The 24,609-nt window shown below is 49.1% G+C and overlaps 1 protein-coding gene and 1 long non-coding RNA gene across 6 annotated transcripts in view; one reads left to right on the top strand and one right to left on the bottom strand.

The window, feature by feature from the left end:
- LOC132343337 (uncharacterized) overlaps positions 1–9,950 on the bottom strand; it is a 105,807-nt gene extending 95,857 nt beyond the window's left edge. Inside the window, exon 1 of the long non-coding RNA XR_009492105.1 lies at positions 9,862–9,950. This is a non-coding gene — a long non-coding RNA (uncharacterized lncRNA). The remainder of the gene's footprint in view (positions 1–9,861) is intronic.
- ACAN (aggrecan) overlaps positions 9,865–24,609 on the top strand; it is a 69,406-nt gene continuing 54,661 nt past the window's right edge. For 4 of the 5 annotated variants that reach the window (XM_059878937.1, XM_059878938.1, XM_059878939.1 and 1 more), the window contains exon 1: positions 10,127–10,217. The gene's annotated coding sequence lies outside the window, so the exon portion shown is untranslated. Of the gene's footprint in view, positions 10,218–24,609 lie in introns of all 5 variants that reach the window. The other variant, NM_173981.3, reaches the window with a different exon arrangement.

Consider the following 24,609-nt stretch of genomic DNA (forward strand, 5'->3'; position numbering starts at 1 on the left):
GAACTGCTTCCCCGCACTTCTTCCCACCACTGTTTCCATCCCCCGCAGTCACCAGAGTTGACACCCAAGCCAACAACCACAGGTAAATGTGTCTCTCCCTGGGACACAGAGTTAAACACACAACCACAGAGATGCGTCTTGGGCCCAGAATGGAAGGGGCCAAGGTGCCAGGGATGACAAATCCCCCAAGAATCCAGCTCAAAGCTCCCTCCCCTCAAGAGACACCCCTCCTCAAAATAGGCAGAGGGGTCAGGAAGACTCGTGCAAACAGCTGATCCACAAAACCCCACTGTGTCCATGACTTTCCCCACCTTGGCACTTTCTATTTTTATCAGGAGGGTGAGAGGGGGTTGCCAGGTGGGGCTACGCCGCTGTTTATGTCTGAAATTTGAAAAGATGCACAGTGTACTTGGGAGAAGGCATTTGCAGTTAAAGGAATTTTGAAGGAGAATTTCAAACCCAGCAGGGTGAATAGGTGCCTTGTCCTCTGGCTTTTGACTCTGGAAAAGCCACATTTCCAACCAAGGCATGCAGAGGGGCCAGAGACGGGGAAAAAACGCACGGGTGTGAGATTTGGACAGGTAGTGGGACCCAGCTCACCTGGGCACAGGCAACAGCTAATTTTCAGACTGGGGGTGCTGGGGGAGGATCCCCTTTGACCCTCTAGTGTAATTTCTATTTATTTCTTCACCAGATAATTCATAGACTGTCCTTGTCCTCTTACACTCCCCAATACACCCCTACTCACTGATAGCCATTATCTCCTCTGTGTCTGTCATCTCTCTCCTCTCTATTGGGGAGTTTTATTGAGTATTAATTTTATCAAGTATTAATTTTCTAATGGGCTTTCCTGGTGGCTCAGACAGTAAAGAATCTGCCTGCAATACAGGAGACCAGGGTTTGATCCCTGAGTTGGAAAGATCCCCATTGAGGAAAAGGCACCCACTCCAGTATTCTTGCCTGGAGAATCCCATGGACAGAGGCTACAGTCCATCAGGTCGCAAAGGGTCAGAGACAACTGAGGGACTAAGCACACACACACAGATTTTCTTGTATATTCATATTTGCTTCTTATGGCTTTAAGCACTCTCATTTGTCAATTTTCTGTTTTTGAATTAAATCGTAAGTGTTCCCTTGGTAGCTATATGGTATACACACACACACACACACACAGCTTAGGACCTGCTGCTGCTAAGTCGCTTCAGTTGTGTCCGACTCTGTGCAACCCCACAGATGGCAGCCCACCAGGCTCCCCCGTCCCTGGGATTCTCAAGGCAATCACACTGGAGTGGGTTGCGATTTCCTTCTCCAATGCATAAAAGTGAAAAGTGAAAGTGAAGTTGCTCAGTCGTGTCCGACCCTCAGTGACCCCATGGACTGCAGCCTTCCAGGCTCCTCCATCCATGGGATTCTCCAGGCAAGAGTACTGGAGTGGGGTGCCATTGCCTTCTCCACAGCTTAGGACCTGGTCAACCATTTTACTCTATGGGCATAACAGTGGGACTTGATGGTCCTATTCCTTCAATTGTGGAAAATGGGAAGCAAGAAAGAGCAATTAAATGACACCACCCCCTAAGTTAAATGAATTTTACCATGTCCCTTTCCTTCATCCTTCAAAGGTTAAAGTGGCTCTGAAATAACTCTGTGGAGAACTTCTAGCATGAACTATACATGCCCTTATGAAACCAAGGATCCTCAGGAAGGCTGGCACGACTTTTGTGGGGCTGGACATCTGACTTGATCCAGGACCTAAGGTGGACTTAATGCCATGGTTCCATGGTGAGATATGGCCAGTGTGTATAAAAAGATCATAGCTGTCGATCTCATTCATTTGGGCTTACAGGTAAATGCCATGAAGCACCAGATTCATTTCTGTGCCTATAAGCTGCAAAAACACAACAGTAGTTCAAAAAAGGAATTTAAAGACTTCCCTAGCGATCCAGTAGATAAGACTCTGCTCCCAATGCAGGGGGCACGAATTCTATCCCTGATGAGGGAAAATTACACATGCCTTGTGGTACACCTCCCCTCAAAAAGAATGGATTATGTTACTGAACACTGTGGGGATAAACTGAATTTAAAAGTTCATTAACCACTAAGTCCTAATAGCCACAAGATGCAGCTGTCATGCAGTCAAACCCCAGTTGTGTCTATGGCTGATGGAAATTCATCACTTGACACTTGTTCACATTTCTTTTTCTCTAGAACCCCATTACCTGCATCACTTTTCTTTGGGTGTCAGGGTCTCTGGCATATCCTTGCATTTCTCTCCAAAGCCTCTTTTCCTCCCTGTTTTCTGCCCTTCTACTTTCTCCCTTCATTACAGTATGAAATTAAAGTATATTTTAACATTTGTCAACTACAATTTAATGTTCCCTGTTCTTATACTGGGGGCTTCCCTCGTGGCTCAGCGGTGAAAAATCCACCTGCCAATGCAGGAGACATGGGGTTCGATCCCTGGGTCAGGGAGATCCTCTGGAGAAGGAAATGACAACCCACTCCAGTAGTCTTGCCTGGGACATCCCCTCGACAGAAGAGCCCTGGCAGGCTACAGTCCATGGGGTTGTAAATAGTCAGACATGACTTAGCAGCAGCCGTTCTAATGCTAAATGCAGATGTGTAGAATTGCAGACCCAGCATTTCCCTGAGCCTCAGTCCCACATTTCTCTCTGCTGTCTGGCCTCCTCGCCCTGGATGTCTCTCCACCTCGGAAAACCAAGCTTGTCTACAATGGAATTCACTGTCTTGTCTATCCAAGCCAGCTGCCCTTCCCCACTGCCCGTTTCCTGATGGGACTCCCCATTCCCGGTCATTCAGCTTCAGAAGGTTGAGACCATTCTTGATTCCTGCTTCTCTCTCTCCCTCAGCATCCAGTGTCTTTGATTCTCCCTTTCGGATGTCCTTTCTTGTCCATTCTCATCATCATAGTATTTATCCAACCACCCATAGATGAATTTTGCTGATCCTTCAGTGTTTTGACACATATTATATTTTAAATGTTTAAGTTAATCACCACTGATATCCCATAAAGATCTAGAAATTTGGTTTCTCAAGGAAAACAACAACAACGACTATGGCTACTATTACCATTGCTAGGACATGACCCAGCAACGTGCAGCCTGAACTCCTAAACGGCAACATTCAGGTGGAGCTGGCTAGTGGCTGGTGGCTGTCTCTTTGGACAGGCCACACCCTCTCCAGTTTGCCTCTGGTTTGAGTAAAAGAAGCCAAACAAAAAGGAGTACTCATGGGAAGATGACATTTTTCTCAAGTAAAAAATAGACAAAATTGGTCCATCGGTGAGGTCAGAACAGTCATCTCCAGGGGGGTGGGGAGGGGGGAGCTATTGACTAGAAGATGAACAAGGGAATGCTCTACATCCTGATTTGGTTGTGATTACTACGGTGTTTGTAGATGTGAAAAAATTCACTGATTGTATACTGAAGATGCACTTCAGTCTATGTAAATGATACAGCAAAAGAAAGAAAGGGAAAGGGAAAATGGTATAATGCCTAGTACCAGACACATACTAGGTGCTCAATAAAAGACTGATATTAGCATTTTAAGTATGAGGGTTCTGAAGCCAGGAGGCCTGGGTTAGTGCCTGGTTCTATCATTTAGCAACAACATGAACCTGAGCAGCTTCCCTGTCCTCAATTGCTTCATCAGTGAAATAAAGCCAACAAGACCTCACTGAGTCATTGTGAGGTTTAACGAAGCATTTAGCACAGGTCCTGGCACATAGTAAATACCCAGTAAATATTACTGTGAAAAACAGAAAGTCTGACACCAGTTACAACATGGATGAACTTTAAAGACATTATGCTAAGTGAACAAGCCATCAATAAAGGACTGACACTGTGTGATTCCAGTCATACGAGCTACCTAGAGTAGTTGGACTCATAAAGACACAGAGTAGACTGGTGGTTGCCCGGCACTGGGAGGAGAGAGGGCATGGGGAGTTTACTATTTAATGGGTATAGAGTTTCAATTTGTGAAGACAAAAAAGTTCGGGAAATGGATGGTGGGGATGGGTGTACAACAGTGTGCATTTACTTAATACCATGGAACTGAACTGTATATTTTAATTTGTTAAAATGATAAATTTTATGTGTGTTTTATAATAATAAATAAATGACAAATAAATAAACACACCAATAAATATTACTATGATGATGACGCTGTGCTAACCCATGAAGAAACTGAAATCCCTTATTTTTAAACTTGAAATTTTGAGACTAGTCAGACAGCCCTCCAGCATCTTAATAATGCCTATTTTTATGCCTGTTTTTATGATTCTTTCAAGATTAAAATGCTAACCAGTAAAAGTCCTAAAAATAAAAAATAATATGCTGAAATACAGCTTTGTCCCCTTATGTATTCTGGGTTTTCTGCTCTTGAAGGAATACACAGTAAGAAGCCGAATAGATGAAGAAGAGTAACTAAAATGTCAAGAGGACTATCCCCCAGCACTGTATACCAAATGAGTGCCAGGTTTTGTGGGGAAAAGTCATGCCTGTGTCTTAGCAGGTCATTTTCAAACTATGGAGTTTGCTGTCTGTCCCTCTTATGTTTCATTTCTAGCAAGCATTTGTTTGGGGGTTATTTTATTTGTTCATATGATACCAATTTTGTTTCTCTACTAAAAGGTGTAAAAATCTAGGAAAATCTCTCCAGAATGACACAATATTTATCAGTGAAAGAAAATAAAAAGATCAAGCCCAATGTGACAAGGGCTGGCAGTCAATTCTAAAGACTCTGATGGCTGGAATAAAGGGGAAAACACAGAAGAGCCAGCTCAGGTCCAGGTGTGGGAGATGCCCCATAGGATTCAGGGTGATGAAGAGATAAGATGGGGAGACTCCGAGAGCTGTGGGGTCTGGAATTACCTAGAGAAGCATCCTTCTATCCCTCTTCTTACCCCAAACCTATTGTAACTGGTGATGGTGATGATGCTATGATGATGACTACGATGGTAGAAACCAACACATTAACACCTCAATCAGCATCACTCCCTGCGTATCCTCAATAATAACGCACAAGTGAGTCACGAGTGAAATGTTTGCCACGACTTCCTCTTTTATAAATGGCAGGGTTTATTGAAAATAGAATCTGTGATGAATTCAGGGGGAAAAAAAATCAAACTGAGTCTTCAAGAAATCAGAGTTTCCTTAAGCGCGTCCTTCAACTTCTATGTCTTAAGTGACACAGCACTTTGCTGTTACTGTACATCATTGTTCCACACAGTCGTGTGTGGAACTGTGTTTCATTAATGTACCCCATGCTCTTTATTATTAGAACCTTTCCCTCTGAGTTCATCACTCACACAGTGTTGAAGAAATAAAACACTTTTCAAATGTTCCACTAGTTCTCAGAAGACTTGGCTTCCTGGCCCACAGTTCTGCTATAAGAAGGTTATTTCTATACCATATTGCTATGGTCCTTTGCTTCCAAAAAGGATCACAATGTTTTCTACACACATTACATATAGTATTAATCATTGCCACGCTCTAGGAGGTGAGTATTTTTAACTTCTTTCACAAATCCAGAGACCAGCAGACAGCAGAGAATGCACTTATTCAAGGACATCAAACGGCAGTGAAGGGGACCAGAGAAGAAAACTAACCACCTTGCACCTTGAGCTAGATCATTCGCTCGGTGCTGACATCCCAGCTCTTATTCTAATTCTCATAAAAATTCCATAAGTTTGCTCCATTTTACAGATGAGAACATCAAGACCCAGTGAGGTTACACAACTTGCTCCAGATGTCTGTTCCAGAACTGGGATTCATGTCCTATAGCTCTTGAACACACAGGGACCCTTCCTCTCCTCAACCCTGTTTTGTTGCTTGAGATAAGCTCTTTTGTGGTGGCCAGCATGAGAACAGTCTGATGGTTTTAACTGTCCACAAGTTTCAGTATCAACCAAAAGCATGACGTAGCACCAAGACTCAACAAACTTGTCTACAACCACCCCACCTGACCAAGTCTGATCTCGGAACCCAAGCAGAGTCGGGCCTGGTTAGTACTTGAATGGGAGACTCAACCATCTCTGGCGGCATCGGCAGGTGCGAAATGCCCAAATGGTGAGAAGGGAAGGTTGTCTTGGCTCTGCCCTGGTCAGTACACAGCCGAACTTGGGCTCCAATGCTGGGAATTACACATCAGAGGGACAGCCACAAACAGGAGTTTCCGGAGAGTGAGGAACCCAGAAGGAAACTCTTTCAGGAAATAGTTGAAGGACGTGTGGGCATTCCACTATGAGAAAAGACATAGAAACTCCTCTTGGGCTAAATGAAGCCTTTCCTACAGAGATTGGGACAAATCTGTTGTCGGAGGGCAAGCTAGAACACTCACTCATACAGGAGTATTGGAAAGATGCTTCAGAGGAATTCTGCAAACACCTTATACTTGAACTGGTGAGGCATTTACATGGCATCACCATGGCAGGGTCAATAACAAGCACTCCATGGTAATACAGTTACACGGACCAGGAGACTAGCCATCCTCTAAGAGTCAGTTTAATGGAGAGTGGTAACCAGCCTCCAAGATGCCTCTCAGCCATCCCCAGACCTATATTCACACCTTTGTATGTCCCTTCTCACACAAATTCAGGGCTGGCCCTATGTGACCAACAATCTACAGTGAATATGACCATCTATGACTTCCAAAGCTAGGGCATAAAAGCATTGTGGCTTCCCCTTGGGCTCTTGCATCACTCACTGTCATGGAAGCCAGGTGTCATGCCATGAGGGAGTCCCACTGGCAGGGCCCATCCAGAGATGACCTGAAGCCACTGGCCAAGAGCCAGTACCAACTTGCAAGCCATGTGAGTGAGCCACCTGAGACCTGGATCCTCCAGCCTCAAGTCGTCAGATGATGGAGCTGCAGCTAATGTCTTGACCACAACGTCATGAGATGGCCCAAACCAGAACTGCCTGGGCTAGCTTCTCCCAAATTCCTCATCCATAGAAACTATGAGAGACAGTGACTTAAGCCACCAAATCTTGGGGTCAAGTGACACACTGCCATAAAAACTGGGATATAGAACCATGGCATCCTAGAAGGGCTGTCTCATGTGCCCTGTCCTAGAAATCAGCCCCAGCCCGAGTGCAGACCCAGAAAAAGTTGTCCTCAACATTCTCTGAGAGCTCTTCCTAGCTCAGAGATTCTCTTGTTCTGTGATTTTGTGACTGAATGAGTAAACCTGCTGAAAGATGCTTCTCAAAACTAAGCAGATACAGAAGACACCTGGGGGGGCCTTATTAAAAAGCAGATCCTGAGTCTGGGGTGGGCCTGAGGGTCTGCATTTCCAAAAAGCTCCAGCTGACCCCGCTAGTGTGTCAATAAGTCTGAGCAGCAAGAGGTTAGAACTTCCCAATGACAGCAGACTGAGTCAGAGCCTGGAAAAGGCAGGGGGCAAACTACAAAGCGTTCAACAGAGGAGGGAAAACCAGGATCGGAAATACTACACAAGAAGTTCTCTTGTGTAGACACCTGCATGGAATGGGGGAATGTCCATATGCCACCAAGGGCTTTCAGACACTCAGGTCCTTTGATTTGCTGAACACGGTCTTTAAAATGTTCAAATGCTTTCCCATCATGCTGGGTTTTCTGTAGCCTGTAAGGGCAGGCAGTGTGGAGTCATGCCAACCTGCACTCATTCACTACCTCTCAGTTTCTTGCTGTGTAAAATGGGAATAAGAACCACCTGCCAGGCTGTGGTATCAAGCAGTGTCTGGCACGCAATAGGTGTCTAGTATATGCTTTCTAGCCTCGATACAATCTAGATGATCAATAAACATTCATTCCCTTCATTACAAAGATTAACTACCTAATTAATATTTGTCCCTGAATTATCCTTCACTAGCCCCTGGCTCCCCTGGTGGCTCAGATGGTAAAGCGTCTGCCTGCAATGAGGGAGACCCAGGTTCCATCCCTGGGTTGGGAAGATCCCCTGGAAAAGGAAATGGCAATCCACTCCAGTATTCTTGCCTGGAAAATCCCATGGATGGAGGAGCCTGGTAGGCCAAAGTCCACATGGTCGCAAAGACTCAGACACAACTGAGCAACTTCACTTTCACTTTCACTAGCCCCACCTGTCCTGAGATATCTGTCAGAAATGACCCATTTCACAAATGAGGGTATGGTTTGTTCTCACCAGAGAGCATCAGCTGAGTGAATACTGACAGGGGGAATCCATGACCTTCCTGTTTGAATTTTAAGGATTGTCTTTTTTCTAGAAGGATCATTTCCTCTGGTCTGGACACTGAGGTCAGTAACTAGTCAGATTTCATCCCAAAGACACTGTTTGCCTGTGAGGAGTTCTGAGCACCATCTTGTCAGCTGTGCTCAAAGTGTTCTGCAACTTAGATACCTGACTCAGAAAAACCAACAGACTCAGGTAGAACAGAGATGAAGTCAGAGCCGGCAACCAATGGAACGCCTTATAGCCCCAGCTCCCAGGACTAGTGGATGGACTGGTCACCACACCCTCCTCAGGCCCAGGGCAGGGAAGGGGTGGCGGGGTGGGGGCAGCTCCAGAGAATGTGCTGGGTCAGGGCCAGTATCCACACAATTCTAGAGAAGTCACACTGGGGAAACTGAGGCAGTCTGGCCCCCTTTAATCGAGGAAAAACTGGGTCTATTATCTCCGTATTGGGCAGCCCACAAAGATCCCACCCCTTGTGCTTCTCCATTCAGTCCCTACCCAGTGATGGGTCTAGCGGCTTCTACCACACTGACCAAGGCCGCTAAATCTTATGTCAGTCACCAGCAGTTTCCTCCCTAAGGATGCTGAAGGCCACTAGCCAGCCTGCGTCCCCCAAAAGTGCTGAGGCTGAACCAACAGCTCGCATAGCAGCAAAGAGAGTGTGACTTTGGGTATGAATTCAGACCCCGCCTTGAGAGGTAATTCCATCACCCTCTGAGCCTCAGTTTTCACTTTTTTTTTTTTTTTTTTTTTTTTGCGGGAGGTAAAGTAGTTGTAATATGTATCTCCTTGGGCTCTTTGGGAAAATTAAATGAGATATTAATGTGTATTAAGCAACCAGCTCACAGAAGGTCTTCAAATGCTGTTAGTTCTTTTATTCTTTTGCCTGGAATCAAAATTAAGGAGGGGGGTGTCTGCAGCTACTGGAGAATTCCTGCTCCGTTTGAAATATATCCTTGTCTGTCTCTCCTGGATTGTGAAGACCCTCAGCCTTTGGTGCTGAGGCTTCCAGCCCCTAGCATGCCTCCTCGCAGTCCCCTAACCTCCTTTGCCCCTCCGTACTCGCCTGCCTTCTCGGAGCACCCCATCCCCAAAAACTTTCAGCCAGTTCCCCAGGAGGGTCCTTCCGGAGCGCGGCCGGGGAGCAGGGGGCCGCGCCCCTCGCTATCGCATCTTGCGGAGCATCAGCCGCAGACCCTGCGCGCGCGCCTGGGAGCCCGGTCCGGCCGCGGCGGCCGCGGAGCCCAGCCCGCCGGGGACTGCCAGTGCCGGTGCGGCCCTCCGGGGCCCCCTCCGACTGCGGAGCGGCCCGACCGCATTGCAGACGCGGGGCCCTCCAGCCCTTCCCGCGCCGCCGTCCTCCCGCGGGCCCCGGGGCTGCTGGGGCCGCGCCGCCGTGGGGAGCGCTCCTCTCGCGCCCTGCGCGCCGGGCGGCTTCCCCCGCTGCGCGCCGGACCGGAGCCGGGGTCCAGCGCGCTCCAGCAGCCTCTGCCTTCCCCTCCCCCTGTCGGCCGCCCCTCGGGTCCCCCGGGGGTGGGGTTTCCCTTCGCGCTCGCCCCCCCCGCCCCCTCCGGGGTCCTCCCCTCCCCCGCCCGCCCCTATGTATGTGTCACCGCGCGCCGTGCCCGCCCGCCCGCCCGCCCACCTACCTTCCCGCCGCTCCAGAGGGGCTCGCAGAGCTGAGGACGCGCGCGGCGCTGCTCAAGGTCTCTCTCTCAGCACCCTCGCCGGCCGGCATCTGACACGGGTGTCAGGGGGCTCCGGGCGCCTTTCAGCATCCCTTCCCCAGGCCGGCCGGGACTCCGCTACCCAGACGCCGCCACTGCGGCCACCGCCCGAGGGGACCTGCGGACAGGACGCCGGCAGGAGGAGGGGTGCGCAGCGCCCGCCCAGAGCGTCTCCCCCGCGGCGCGGCCAGACCCGGGCATCCCGGCCCCAGGAGCCCCGCTGTCTCGCCAAGTGTATGGGACTGAAGTTCTTGGAGAAGGAAGCCCAACTCTTGAAGGTAACCGTCTCCTGCCCTCCAGAGGGAGGCTCTCCCAGCGCGCCTGGCGAGCCGGGGGAGGTGCTGTGGCTCCCCCTCTGTGCCGGAGGCTGCGCTGCCTCGGTCTCCCCCTCTCCCCGGAGGCGTGTGCTGCGGACCCCCGACGTCCACCCGCTGCGTCCGCAATGGACTTGGGCAAACTTTCTGGCTGTTGCAGACTCAGCGTGGATGGGGCTAGGGAACACGTGAGGGGGGCTCTTGCTCCCGGTCCCCAGAATGAAGGAAGAGAGAGCAAAGGAGCCTTCGCTCCAAACTCCCGTCTGTTTTCAAGCCCGAGGGTCTGGGAGGAGCCGTAATGGACAGAGTAGCTGCTTCAGAGTCAGAGAACTGTGGGTCCCAATCCCGCTGGGCTACTTTTGAGTTGAAAGGGGTGGGGAGATGCTTCATTTTCCGGAGGCTTGGCCTGTCCTCTGTCAGAGGGGAAAGAGGAGGCTTCCTGACAGCAGAGTGGTTAGACACTAAATGAAATGACAAGGCATTGTGCCAGGTACCCAGCAGGTGCCTAAGCAGAGGCTGAGAGAATTCCCCCATTTGGTCCCACTTCCTTGGCCACTGGGCACCTGGAGGTGGGGAAAAAGCCGGCAGGAATTGGCAGAACCTGGGACAGGGCGCCTGAGCTGCCCACAAGAGAGCCAAGAGCAGTGCTCTGAACATGCTACCCAGGAGGAGAATTCCTCAAGGAAGAAGAGGATAGATGAGGACCCGGGGCCACAGGTAGCCTTTCCATCTCTAGGTTCCCCTACAGGAGAAGCCAGTGACGGTGGAGCAGGATGGGGTAACCCCCATTACCCCTGGGGTTGGGTAGGCAGTTGTCAATGTCAGTGGAACCCATGTCCTAGGCTAGAGCAGACTGTAGGAGTGGGAGTTGTCTCTTATAAGGGGACAGCATCCAACCCAAACTTTTTCATCATTCTCCTCCTTGCAGTCATAAGCGGGGTTCTGATGGGATTCTTCGAGGGTTTCACCACTAAGGAGCCCAGGGCTGTGCATTTTGATTGATGCGTAAATACTGTGGGAGTGGCTGGCTGCCAGGAGGAAAGAGAGGAATATGCAAAGCTGAATTGGGTTAGTGTGATGGTTCAGGTCTTGGATGCTGCAGTGGGTGGGTGTCTGACAGTCTGGGGGAACCCTGAGCCTTGGAAACACCCTCATCTCTGAGGGAAAGTGATTCCAGAAATGACTAAGGGGCATGGGTAGGACTAGAATGTAGGTTTTCTGAGGCCACAATCTATCGATCATTAGTCCTGACTGAAGGGTCCAGACATCTGGGATCAAATCCTTCTCTTTCTTCCTTGCCTTAAGGGTTGCCAAGGAGACAGGACAGTCAGGTTGCCTGAGCTCCTGGGCAAAGGGGCTGACAAGGCTCAGTTTGATGTAAGAGTGTTGACCTGTCAATCACTGGGCCAGGAAGAGACTACCCAGGAATGGAAAGGCAATAGGAGAGAAAAGGCAAAGTCTTGTTAGGGGTGAGAACGTGGGGTGAGGGGAAATGATGATTGTAACCTGAAAGATAAAAGTACAAAACAAAAGATCTCTCCAGTTTAAAAAGTTTTGGATGAAGGAATATTCAAAAGGAAGAAAATATCTCTCAGAGAAATACTGGAATTCCTCAGGTGACATAGAGTTGTGTTTAAATTAGTTGTACTTCTGTGCAGTTTCTAGTTCAACGCCGGGTACATTCATTCATTCTGATATCTGCAAGCGCCACCTAGGTACCAGGCTCTGTGCTCCGTGCTGGCCCAGAGCGGGTCCTCTGTAAACGGAAGGTTTGACGTGACCCAAGCAAAGCTCTTGGCAAAGTGCCTGCCCCCGGACAAGCATGCAAAGCTGTTTGATATTATTATTATTACTGATTTTAATATAAAGTCGAAGGTTTTCTTTCACTAGAAACTTTCAGTGAATTTCATACTTAAATTGGGATTCTCCCTTTATTATCTGAAAGCCCTCAGATAATAAAAAGCCCTTTTATTATTGAAAGCCCTTTTATTGTTGAAAGCCCTTTTCAACAGCTAAGAATTCAGAAGGGGAAAACATATATTATTACTTCTTTGGGTGGGGAGCCTGTGTGTTTGAGGGATGAGAAACTGCGCTGTCTGAGCCCTTCCTCACACCCATGCACACATTTTGCCTGTGTCATCCTCTCACACGCACAGTCCCATCCCAGGCAGCCTGCACCCCCACCTGCTGAGCTGGGGTGTTTCTCCATCCTCACAGACCCAGAATCGCCTGTCAGACTCCCCAGTCAGAGTTGGAATTCAAGACAGAGCTCACCTCCTGAGCTGGTAGAGAAGAGCCATGTGGCTGAGAAGCATGCCAGCCAAGGCAGACCCGGGTTCGAATCCCAGCTCAGCCAGCTACTGGCCACATGACTTTATCTTACTTAGCCTCCCTAAGACTCAGTTTTATTTTTTCTAAAAAGGGGAGGAAAACCTCCAATTGGGGATTTTTGTGAGGATTAAAAGACATAATATAATGCCTTGTTCAGCTCTCAGCAGACACCACAAACCTGAATTCCTCTCCTCTAGCGGTTTCTAGCCACTCCCTCCACCCCAGGGTCCCAAATCTGTCTCAGTGAAAGACCATGTGTCCAACTTTTGATGTGGATTTTTTTTTAACGATCCCTTCTAGAACCTGGTCCCTCTCAAGGCCCCTCTTGTTAGATGCTAGGAGGACCTCAGCTGAGCCAAGGGAAGCCCATGGGCCCCAGTTAGGAGTGTCATTTTTAGTCTGTTCCCACAAGAACATTTAGCACAGAAGTTGTCCAACTGCCAGTTTTGAAACCAGTTTAGTGGCAGTTTAATGAAATAGGAATAGTGTCTCCCATGCTGCAAAGGTAAGTATTGCTTCTAGAAACTTTGCTTTCTGATATATACTTTGCAGTTCTACAGAAGCATATTTGTGTTGACAATCTACGTGTATATGCATTAATATACACAAATTTGGTATTTGCATAATGTATTTCTCACTGCGGGTTGCGATCAAAAGAATTGGAAAGCCTCTGGTCCGGATGATGTTTCGTTTCTGAGAAACTCCTGCCTCATGGCCCCAGCTGGCAGGCACTGGGGCATCCTTGCTGCACTTGTAGGAACAAGACCCTTAAATATCTTGGAAGATGGAAGCTGGAGGTGGGAGTGAAGGGCAAGTTCAAGGAAGAGGACAGGCCTGCTTACAAGTGGAGCAGGCAAGGGGACAGGGCTAGCTGGCTGCCTTTGGAAAGGGAAGGGGGCATCTATGGATGGGAACACATCTTGAAACAGGAGCTGTCCTCTCCTGCTCTCACCAGGCCACCTCTTGGCCATGCTCCCATCATATTTGATGGGAGCTTTACTGCCCCCCTTAAGAAAGCCCTGTTCCAGGGGGCAAAGGCCAGGCTGTCTGTGTGGCATCTGCCCTGGGGAGCTGGGGTAGGGGCTGCAAAAGATCAGCTGCTGGGGGCGGGGCGAAAGTAGGGTTCGGGGGAGGGCACGGGATTGAGGCAAAGGGAGGACCAGAAAAAGGGGGAATTTGTAGGGAAACCGGTAAAACAGTTCCTTTTTTCAAAAGTTGAATCCAGGGCAAGAGCGGAAACGGTAGGGTTTACTTTTAAAAACTCAGAGCCTTCTTGTAAGCGGCCCGAGTATGTGTGTGTGTGAGTGTGTGTGCTGGGAGGGCGGCCCTGCGGGCTGGCCTGGGTGTGTAAGAGGCGACTTTTCTCCCTCTCAATGGCCTTACAGTGTACCCTAAAGAAGCTTTTTGTTAAACTCATGAATAGGTGGATTTGGGGTGTGTGGTGCTGGGCACCACGATCGGGATATTTGGTTACCTTTGAGGTTACATGTTTTTCCTTTTAAGACACACACTCTGAAAAGGAGCCACCTCTACTGCATGGGGTCTTGGGGGCGGGGGGTGTGGCAAGGGGGGGAGCACTTGCCTGTCTCTCTGTAATTGATTTGACTTGAGGAGCGTGGATAAAGAAGGAGAAACTCAAGACTGGGCAGATCTCAGTGTCCAGCCTGTGGGGAGACAGCCTCTCTTCTGTCCAGGGCTGAGACTCTTCTCAGCCCCTGGACTCTGGGCCTCAGAGATGGAACGTGGCAGTTTGCAGACCACTGATGTCCAGGGCTTCAGGGCCAGGGAGGACCCTCATTTAAGAGATGGCAAAGGGAGACTGAGGCCTAAAAAGGAAAAGGTATTGTGCACCAGCCCCTGCAGGTCGATGAGGATCCGGATGGGAACGTCACCCTTCAGGCCCTCATCCTGAAACATACCATGTTCATGGAAACCTCACTCACTCGTTCATTCTTTCAGCAGCACTTGCCACATGCCAGGCACTACAGTAGGTGTGGATAACACAGCAGTACATCAAACAGTTCGCTCTTCCTGCCCTCCAGCTGCCCATGGTCTAATGGGGAAGGCAGGTTATAATCAACTTGACCCTGACTCCTCATTTCTATGACAGTGGTTCTAAACTGGAGGGCTGTTGTGCACCCCAGGAATATTTGGTCATGTCTGTAGATACTTAGTGTTGTCACTGTGAGAGAGGAATGATACTGTCTGCTGACCTTTAGTGGGCAGAGACCAAGGATGCTGCTGAATATGTATGATGCACAGGACAATGTCTTTGCTTCAACAAGAGAATTACCCAGCCCCAAATGTCAATAGTGCCGAGATTAAGAAACCCTGCTCCAGATTGTCGTTTAGCCATTGGGTCAGGCCATGTCCGACTGTGTCTAACAGCAGGAAAGTAAGCCGGGGGTAGGAGGGCAAGAAAAGAGAGTGTGGCAGGTGAGTAAGAGCAGACAACAAATGAAAAAAAGAGCCAGGACCACAGAGGTAAAGTAGAGATAACTTGGACTTTGGTGGCCCAGATCCAAGTTGAAATCCTAGCTACAAGCACTTGGGCAAGTCATCTGCTCTGAGCCTCAGTTTCTGCGCCTATGAAATGGGGCTTGTGAGATAGTTTGAGAGAATTCAAGATAAAGCAAATAAAGGAGCTGACATACAGTACAATAAATAGCAGCTGTTATTATTATCTGAGGTTTTTAAAGGTCCCACTCTGGAAAGTTACCGCATCAGCTGGTGTAGACATGTGATTATGAGGTCCAAGAAGGTTTCTGTTTGGAGCACGGTTGCCATAGTAATGCCTTCTGCTTGCAGGGGTGGGGGGTCAGCTCCTCCTCCTCATACATATAGGTCTCAGCAAGGGGTGAGAAGATGGGGAAGGCTTTGCTTCAGCAAGAAGCCCAGGGTGTGCATTCTCCACTGTGAGGCGCCCTGGACTTGGAGTCACATAAACTGTGCTGTGCAATGTGAGGAAATTGCTTCACCTCTCTGAGCCTCAGTTTCCTTATCTGTAAAATAGAGATACTAAGGCCTGCCTTCACAGGTCCAGATTAGTGAGAAGTTACTGTCTAGGAAGCTGCCTTGTGGGGGTGCCTGTGAAGCCCAAGCTGGTTTTGTATCTGGTGTACATTGTATCTAAGCCAGGACTGGACACACACAGACAGGCTGAATGAATAAATGAATGAACAAACCAGTGGACCGTTGCTCTATAAACTCCTTTCAATTCTTGACAAGGAAAGTGCCAACAATACCCAGATGGGCATCCTCCACTCTGCTGATCTATCCCCAGAAGGCCAGAAACCAGGACCTGTGGTTCCCACTGCCTACTAGGGTCAGGTTACTGCACCAGGCAACAGCTCCCTCTAGAGGGAACTGCAGATACAACCACTGAGCTGGGACATCCCCAAGAGCTGGATCCCCATGGGGAGAGGGAGGTAGGAATGGGACCTCAGAACTGAAAAGAGGACCAAATCAGGATCAGGCACCCAGAGACTTATCTCAGTGCAGGCATGTCATTGAATACCTCCATTTTCCCTTCTTTAAAATGGGACCATTTGTCACTCACATGGAGTTGAAATAAATTAAGGCCTAACTAAAAGCCACTAACCAAATGGGTGGATTTGAGAAATCCAAGTGACTCACTGGCAAAGAATCTGCCTTCCAATGCAGGAGATGCGGTTTCTATCCCTGGGACGGGAAGAACCCCCGGAGATGGAAATGGCAACCCACTCCAGTACTCTTACCTGGAAAATTCCATGGACAGAGGAGCCTGATGGGCCACAGTCCATGGGGTTGCAGAGTCAGACATGATTGAGGGACTGAGCCAGAACACATTTCTCTGAGCCTTCTCAGAATCATGAAGCCTCAGAGCACAGTGGGACTTAGGGAGAATTTAAATCACCTGCCTGGGACTTCCCTGGTGATCCAGTGGTTAAGACTCTGCACTCCCAAAGCACAGGACATGGGTTCAATCACTGGTCAGGGAACTAAGATCCTTCATGCTGCAAGGTATGGCCAGAAAAAAAAAAAAAAAATCCCCTGCCTCCTTCATCATACAAGGGAGGAGACTGAGTCCCAAAGAGGGGAGGGCACTGGATTTGGAGGGGGCACAGGCTGCTCTTAGCAGAGTCGTGGTTTTAACCAGGCTGCTGAGGCTCCTCCCTCCATGTCACATGTCACATTCAAACCAGTAACAGGAGGTGCTAGGACACAGAAACACTGGCCATCACATCTACCTGTGGACACACTGTGTCCTGGGACCACCCATCGCCCACCGTTGGGCCTCCTTCTGGCTCTGTCCCTCCAGGGTCCTTGCTGGTCTCAGGGTTGTTTTGGGGAAGAAAACCTATTAGTAGAGAAAAGTCCAAAGCCAGGGGGAATGGAGGCCACATTTTCCCCAACAAACTCTGGATCTTGGCCTGACCTTCCCACCACTACTTCCCTCCCCCGCCAGGGGTGCTCCCTTCCTCCCCAAACCCCTCTTTTTGACCTGCTTATCCGAATGGCTCAGAGGAACACCTGGATTCTAAGATGACTCAGGGATGCAGCAGATGTTTGTCCGTTTTACAAGACACTGGAAAGGGGGCCTAGAAGCTGTCACCAGAGGTAATCTCTGTCCCTAGAATCAGAAACATTGGAGGAGCTTTTGAGAAACAGGGGTTCCCCAGAGATTGTTGCGGGGAGGCAGGTTAGGCATCTGTGTTTTTCAAAATCTCCCCAGGTGATTCTAATGCAGTCCCATTAGTCCGAACCCCTCGTTTAAAGCCCAAAACTGTTCCTCTTGTTGCATTTGATTCTGAGCCCCTCCCTCTAGCCCTACCTTTTGGTATGACTTGTCCTCCCTTTTTTGCAGATAGAACTACAGCCTCTGCCCCTACCTTTGTTCTTTAGAGTAATGAGAAAGTAGAGGCCTGCCTCCCCTGTCCTGTGGGAAGAGCTACCCACTCCAGTATTCTGGCCTGGAGAATTCCACGGACTGTATAGTCCATGGGGTCACTAAGAGTCAGACATAACTGAGAAACTTTCACATATCCTCTCTCCTACCTGAGACAGGGACCATTCTTTCATTATACAGTTGTCCTTGACCTGGGATTAAAGTACATTTAGTGTACTTGAATGTAAAAGTACATTCTGCTCTAGAGTCAGAAGAAGCTAGCCCTGGGTTCACCAAAGTGGAACATTCTTTCCCGAGATGTCAATAGGCATTGCATGTAAAAAAAAAAGCTCATCCCCAAGGGTTAAACAGAATAAAAAGTACCCCTTTCTTGTAGGACTTCTCAGCGTGCTAATGAGCATTGGAAATCACCATCAAGTTCCTCACATTGAATGTGACCAGAGCACTCTTCTTCCCTAGAGCAGAGTGAGGTTCTCGGCCTGGAGATGCTGATCTAGGCAGTCAGCCAGATCTGATGCTGAGGCAGGGATGAAGCTGCAGCACCAGGGCCCCGGCGGCCAACCCAGGACAAGAGGGACCCCACCAAGGACAGCTTAAAGCCCTAAACCTCAAACACAGTCACTGCTGTGTTTGATCAGTCAGTCATGTCCAACTATTTGCGACCCTGTGGACTGTAGCCCGCCAGTCTCCTCTGTCCATGGGAATTCTCTAGGCAAGGAACACTGGAGAGGGTTGCCATGCCCTCCTCCAGGGGATCTTCCTGACCCAGGGATCGAACCCAGGTCTCCCGCATGGCAGGAGGATTCTTTACCGTCTGAGCAAAGCTGGACCCAACCTCTCCTTTTCCACCTCCTACCTGCCACCTTCTGTTTAAACACTGGTCTTGCTGGGAGTTCGTTTTAGTTCTTTTTTTTCCCCTAGATTAAAAAAAAAAAAGGAGAGAGAGAGGTAGAGCATTCAGTGTGGTTTACTGGAGGGTGGAGCCCTGGCTCCTCCTCTGGCTTGTGCCTCTGAACAGGGTTCTGTCTCCAGACCAGGCTGGTCTCCCTCCAGCACACACACCCACACCCTATCTCCTCCCCTGGGCTGCAGGCCTGACCCAGTGTGCTCTACCTGCCGTCTGACTCCAGGGGGCGCCAGTCTCCTGGAAGTCTCTGTGAATAGCACACCCCGCGCCGGCCGCCGGGAATGGCAGCCCCAGAGCTTAGCAGAGAGGTGCCCTGTCTCCCTGCCTGTCTCTGTCCGCCTTCCTCACCACTCCATCTGTGGGTATCACCCCACTCCCCAGGTCCACACAGCCCAGTCAGGGTGCTTCTTCACCCCTTTACCTCAGCCTTTCATTCCCCTGGCGCAGCCTCGTTCTGGATTTCAGTTGCTGCCTGTGCCCCACCTGCCATGACTTCTGCTATAGCTTGTTGACATTTTAAGAGAGAAGGTCCCCGTGGTATGAGAGAACCTGAGTCCTTCCTGCCCGTTCCATAGGGAGAGGGCTGCTGTGTCACCCCGTCGGGGGACTGGAGTGACTTTATTGGTCAAGGAGGCTCCTCACCCTCCATTGCTCTCAGGAGCTCCCTCTGCTCTCTCAGTGCCTCAGGGGTCCCCACCCCGGGCTTCACCCACAGGGGTCAGCAAGACTCTGATAAGCACCAGGTAGGGCTCAGGCAACTGCAGTGGCTGGACACTGGCCACTAGTCTGGACTACTCCTTAGTCACCGTAAGAAGCCTGTGTCGGTGTAGGAACCTACCCATAGATGCAGGCACCAGGCAGTCAGGCCCTCCTCTGCCCTCTGGGGATTGCCGAGGCTCTTAGAAGACCTTAGCGGTGTGGTCCTTTCACACTTAGAATAAAGCCCAAGGCCCTCAGGAGCTGGTCTCCGTGATACACTCTCCCCTCACCCACCACTGGCCTCCTGCTGGCCTCTTCAGCCACTGTCCTCCCACTTCATTCCCACCTCAGAGCCTTTGCCCTCCTGGGCTCCTCTGCCTGGATGCCCTTCCCACAGGGCTCTGTGTGGCTGGCTCTTTCTGGTCATTCGGGTCCAAATGTCCCCTCCTCAATGAAGCCTTCTTGGCCACCCAGTATACAGAACGTGACACCCTCAACCCCACACTCCAGCAGCCCTTTGTCGTATTTTCCTTGCAGCTTATCACTGTCTGAAAGTTTCTGCTTGGCTGTTTTCGTCTCTGCTTGTCTGCCCCCTTCCCAGCCCCTCCAAGACCAGAAGCCCTGTCTATCTTGATTGTCTTCTATCTCCAACACATGGAAAACACTTGCCACACAGTAGGTGCTCAGTAAAAGTCTGCTGAGTGGGACCTCCCTGGTGGTCCAGTGGTTAGGACTCCGCACTTTTACCGCCGTGGGCCCAGGTTCCATCCGTGGTCAGGGAACTAAGATTCCGCGTGCCACATGGCATGGCCAAAAAAATTAATTAAAAGTCTGCCGAGTGACTTCTATCCAGTGCTTTTCAAACTATCCTCCAGGGGGTCAGCATAGGAGTTGTGTGTCTCTGACACCCCACAGAGGCCACAGAAGTGAATTGAGAGGGGCAATGATTATGGGAGTCGGCATCAGATTCTATGAGAACAACTCAGATCTTATGTCTTCTGAAAGCCATTGTATGGTGCATCTTTCTCTTGTCGTAGATGTGAAAGCCAGAACCTAGAAAAATATATGTCCTGCCTGGAGGTGTGACTGTCAGTGCTGGGACGAGGGCCCAATTTTCTTGCTCCCAGCGGTCTGTCTGCTGAACATGGCAGCTGTCTAAGGGCAGTTCCCACCTGCCCCGCCCACTTCAGCGGCCCCACCCACCCCGGCCAGGACCCAGGGACTCTGCGTAGTCACCCCGGCGAGCTGATGTTCTGCCATCAGAGGGGCCCAGCTGAGGAGATGAATGGCTGCTCTCTTTCCAAGCTTTCCTTAATGATTCATGCTGACTCAAACATCGTGAGGAGCAGCTACTTTTAGAAATAAACATTGTTTTAGGTCCTAACACCTTTGGAGCCTCAGGTTCTATCACTGGCTACCCATCATGGGTCATGGGCTCTTTTATTGCATTTCCAGTACCTCTTTCAAGCTGCAGGGTCCCAGCACTCCCCATGACATTTTAGACGGCCAGCCAGGCACCAGGGAAGAGGATGGAGAACAAGACAAGGTTTCCCCTGGCATTGCAGCTCAGCGTCTTCATGATTCTGAAGACCTCAGTGGGCAGCTCTTCTCAGCCTTCACCATCCACACTTAGGAGTATTCCCCTCCAGCTCTGTGCTCTCAGGCCCCACCCACTGTGGGCCTTCCTTGAACTCCAAGTCCATCTTGTCTCTCTTTTGTGATGGAGGTCCAGTGCATTGTCACTTACATTTTATTTCCAGCGTCCTTCCTAATGACATCTAACACCTGGACTCATCAAGGAATCCCTCAGGCCACTGTTTTCCAGGGGTGGAGTCAGGTTGAAGGGCTCTGGGCCCAGTTTGGCCTGTTCAACCAGAGGTGTGACTTCACCAGGGTTGACTAGTCTTGTGTGCATCAGTTTCCTTATCCGTAAATTGGGTACATTGACTCTCCCTTCATAAGGTTGCTGGAAGGATAAAGTAAGATAACATAGCTAAACCAAGGTGTGTGGCACAGAGCAAGTGCACTCAAGCAGTAATTGCTGTTCATTGTGAATGTTCCCCGGGCCCATTCCTGGTGTCTCAGAACCTGAATTTTGAGTCAGTGGGTTGGATGATCGTGTGATTGCCTCTTCTTGCCCAAGATGAAGTTGATCAGCTGCTTTCCTGCCCACTTATGCTCTTAAGTAGTCATACAGCTCAGAGCAGGAAGGGACCAGAGAGATGCAGCAAGTACCTTATGCTTCCAGGCACCCTGAAGCTAGCGCAGGCCTCCTGACATACCTGGAAACCACAGCAAGCCCTATTGAACCACTGTAATGACCTTATCTTAACTAAATTACATCTGCAAAGCTTCTATTTCCAGATAAGCTCATATTCACAGGTACTGGGGGTTAGAGCTTCAACATACCTTTTGGGGCAAGGGGAGAGACAGAATTCAGCCCATAGCATTCTTTATTGACTCTTGTTATATTTTAGATCTATGCTTCATTAGTAGGTCTTTCCTGGTGGCTCAGACAGTAAAGAATACACCAATGCAGGAGACCTGGGTCAATCCCTGGCTCCAGACAATTCCCTGGAGAAGGGAATGGTTACCCACTCCAATACCCACTCCAATATTCTTGCCTGGAGAATTCCATGGACAGAGGAGCCTAGCAGGCTACTGTCCATGGAGTTGTAAAGAGTCAGACATGACTGAGCCACTAACACTTTCACTTTTTGCATTTGTAAGATGTAAAGGAAGTTCTATCAGGAAACTGCTGCTGCTAAGTCACTTCAGTCGTGTCCGACTCTGTGCGAACTCATAGACAGCAGCCCATCAGGCTCCCCCATCTCTGTGATTCTCCAGGCAAGAACACTGGAGTGGGTTGCCATTTCCTTCTCCAATGCATGAAAGTGAAAAGTGAAAGTGAAGTCACTCAGTCGTGTCCAACTGTTAGCAACCCCATAGACTGCAGCCCACCAGGTTCCTCCGTCCATGGGGTTTTCCAGGCAAGAGTACTGGAGTGGGGTGACATTGCCTTCTCTGCTATCAGGAAAGGCAGATTAAATAAGTGATCCAATAGGTCAGTGCTGTATGCTAACCAGAGGCTGGGCAAGTGGAGTCCATAGGGTATAAATGCCCTCTCATTACCTGAATCGAGCTATACACACACACACACACACACACACACACACACACACACACACACACGTAGGTTTAATTATCTCTGTTTTATAGAGGGGCTTCCCAGGTGGCGCTAGTGTAAAGAATCTGCCCACTAATGCAGGAGATGTAAGAGACGCTGGTTCAATCCCTGGGTAGGGAAGATCCCCTGGAAAAGGTCATGGCAACCCACTCCAGTATTCTTGCCTGGAGAATCCCATGGATAGAAGATAGTGAAACCGAGGCACAGTGTTAAGTGGTAGGGCCAGAACTTGAACTCCAGAACTTGAACTCATGACTATCTGATTGTAAAGTTCATGGTTTCCTACACTCTGCCTAGAAAGAAGGCAGAATTTCTCAGACCAGGCCCTGACATTTAGCATAAGAAAGAGAAGCCACAGAGCTTGTCCCTCAGTCTGGGGCTCGTCCTTCAGGGTGTATGTGTAAAGCCCTGTTTATTCCTGCACATCATGCCCTTGATTCATGGGGATTATTTGGCAGATTCAGGGACACCTCCAGGAGAGGGAGCCATGAGCTAGAAAGACCGTGGGTCCAGAGTCTGTTGAACACTGGGACAGAAGAAAATTCTGTTTCCCAGCAGATTTCCAAGACTTCTAACATGGAAAGAACTTTCTCCCTCTGCCTTTCTCCACTGATACACTCCTCTCCACCCGCCCCAACCCCAGTTGGCTGTCACATTGGTCACTGGGGAGTCTGTTGGCTTTGACCCACAAACTCCAGTTCTCCTAATGGCCTCCAGGACCGGAGTTTATTCTCTTCTGTGATTGTCTTGAATGAAGTTTTTTTTAAGGACATAAAATTTCATTTTCTTTTTAGAAACATTTTTCCTTTAAAAAAAAATAGTGAACAACATAGAAAGTTTAGGAAATAAAACTTTCAAAATGAAAAAAGTTAAAATTGACTGCAAACTCTCCGCCAGAAGATAACCAGAGTTACATTTCTGTATATCTTTGTGGTCTTTTTTCCATGAATAGATTTACATAAAAATGAAATGGAGTCTCATTCTACATATTATTTTGCAACTTGCTTTTTTTTGTGCTCCGTCATATAAGGTGAATGTGTTTCTAAGTAAGTAAACAGTTTTTCCATAATTGGAATCTTCTACATGCCAGGCTCTCTATTGAACACAGTAGGGAATACAAAAGGAGAAATGCAAAGTTTTCCTTGACCTTCAGGAGAGCCCACAGCTTAGATGGGAGAGAGTGCTGTCTGCTCGTCACATGATGCAGAGAGCCCTGGTTCCTTGTCCTCATACATCTACTGGTTGTGCAGCTGCGGGTGAATTTTTCCATCAAGGGAAATTGGCATCAAGCTCTCCCGAGTTTGAAGCAGCTACAGTGCAGTGACAGTCACTGGGAGAGAGCATGCTTTAGTGAGAAACTCTGCAGCCACTCCACTAATGGCTCCACGTCCCCAGTGAGGCAGAAACAAGGGGCTCAAATTTGCTGTCCCCAGGGTTGACCTCTGTCCCCTCGTTCCTCTCAGAGCATGAGGATCTTGAGGTATCACACATGCATCTAGTGTTTAATATGTATTTCTCATACATCCTGGCCCTCCTAACAAGCCAACAAATTTATCTTCTTCTCAGATAAAGAAACAACAGTCCCACGCAGTAATGGAAGAAAGATGATTGCATTCAACTCATTGGGAGAGAATGTTAGTGGGAGGACTCCACCAGGACACCTTTCTTAAGAGATTTTCAAGGGGAGTTTTGATCCTACTTGGGTTCCAGCTTGTGTGCAGCCTTAGAGCCCAACCCCCTGAAGATGCAGATCATTGCTGGGGTATGTGAAAGCATCCCAGGATGCTGGAGGCAGTGTGGTACCCTAGAGAGTCCTGAGTACATGAAGGCCTCCCTGGATATACAAAATATTCCAGAAAAAAATTGGATGCGAAAAATTCCAATTGGAATAGCACACAATGATCTCTAAAGATTGTGCCAGACAGCAGTATAGATTTGCCTCCTCAGACGGAGAGATAGTAGTCCAAGCCCAATTCATAGAAACAGAAAGTAGCCTGGTGGTTTCTAGGGGCTGGGGGAAGCAGAAATGGGAGTTCTTGTTTAATGGGTACAGAGTTTCATTTTGCAAGATTAATTCTGAAGATGGATGGTGGAACAATGTGAATGGATGGTTGTCGAACAGTGTGAATGCACTTGATGCCACTGAATGATAAAATATCTGAACTTGAAAATAGTTAAGATGGTAAATTTTATGTTATTTATATTTTGCATGCATGCTAAGTCGCTTTAGTCATGTCTGACTCTTCGCCACCCTATGGACTGTGGCCTGCCAGGCTCCTCTGTCCAAGGGATTCTCCAGACAAGAATACTGAAGTGGGTTGCCATGTGGAGTGGGTTGCCATGC

The sequence above is a fragment of the Bos taurus genome, chromosome 21 (assembly GCF_002263795.3).
Source record: "Bos taurus isolate L1 Dominette 01449 registration number 42190680 breed Hereford chromosome 21, ARS-UCD2.0, whole genome shotgun sequence".
NCBI classification, from domain to species: Eukaryota; Metazoa; Chordata; class Mammalia; order Artiodactyla; family Bovidae; genus Bos; species Bos taurus.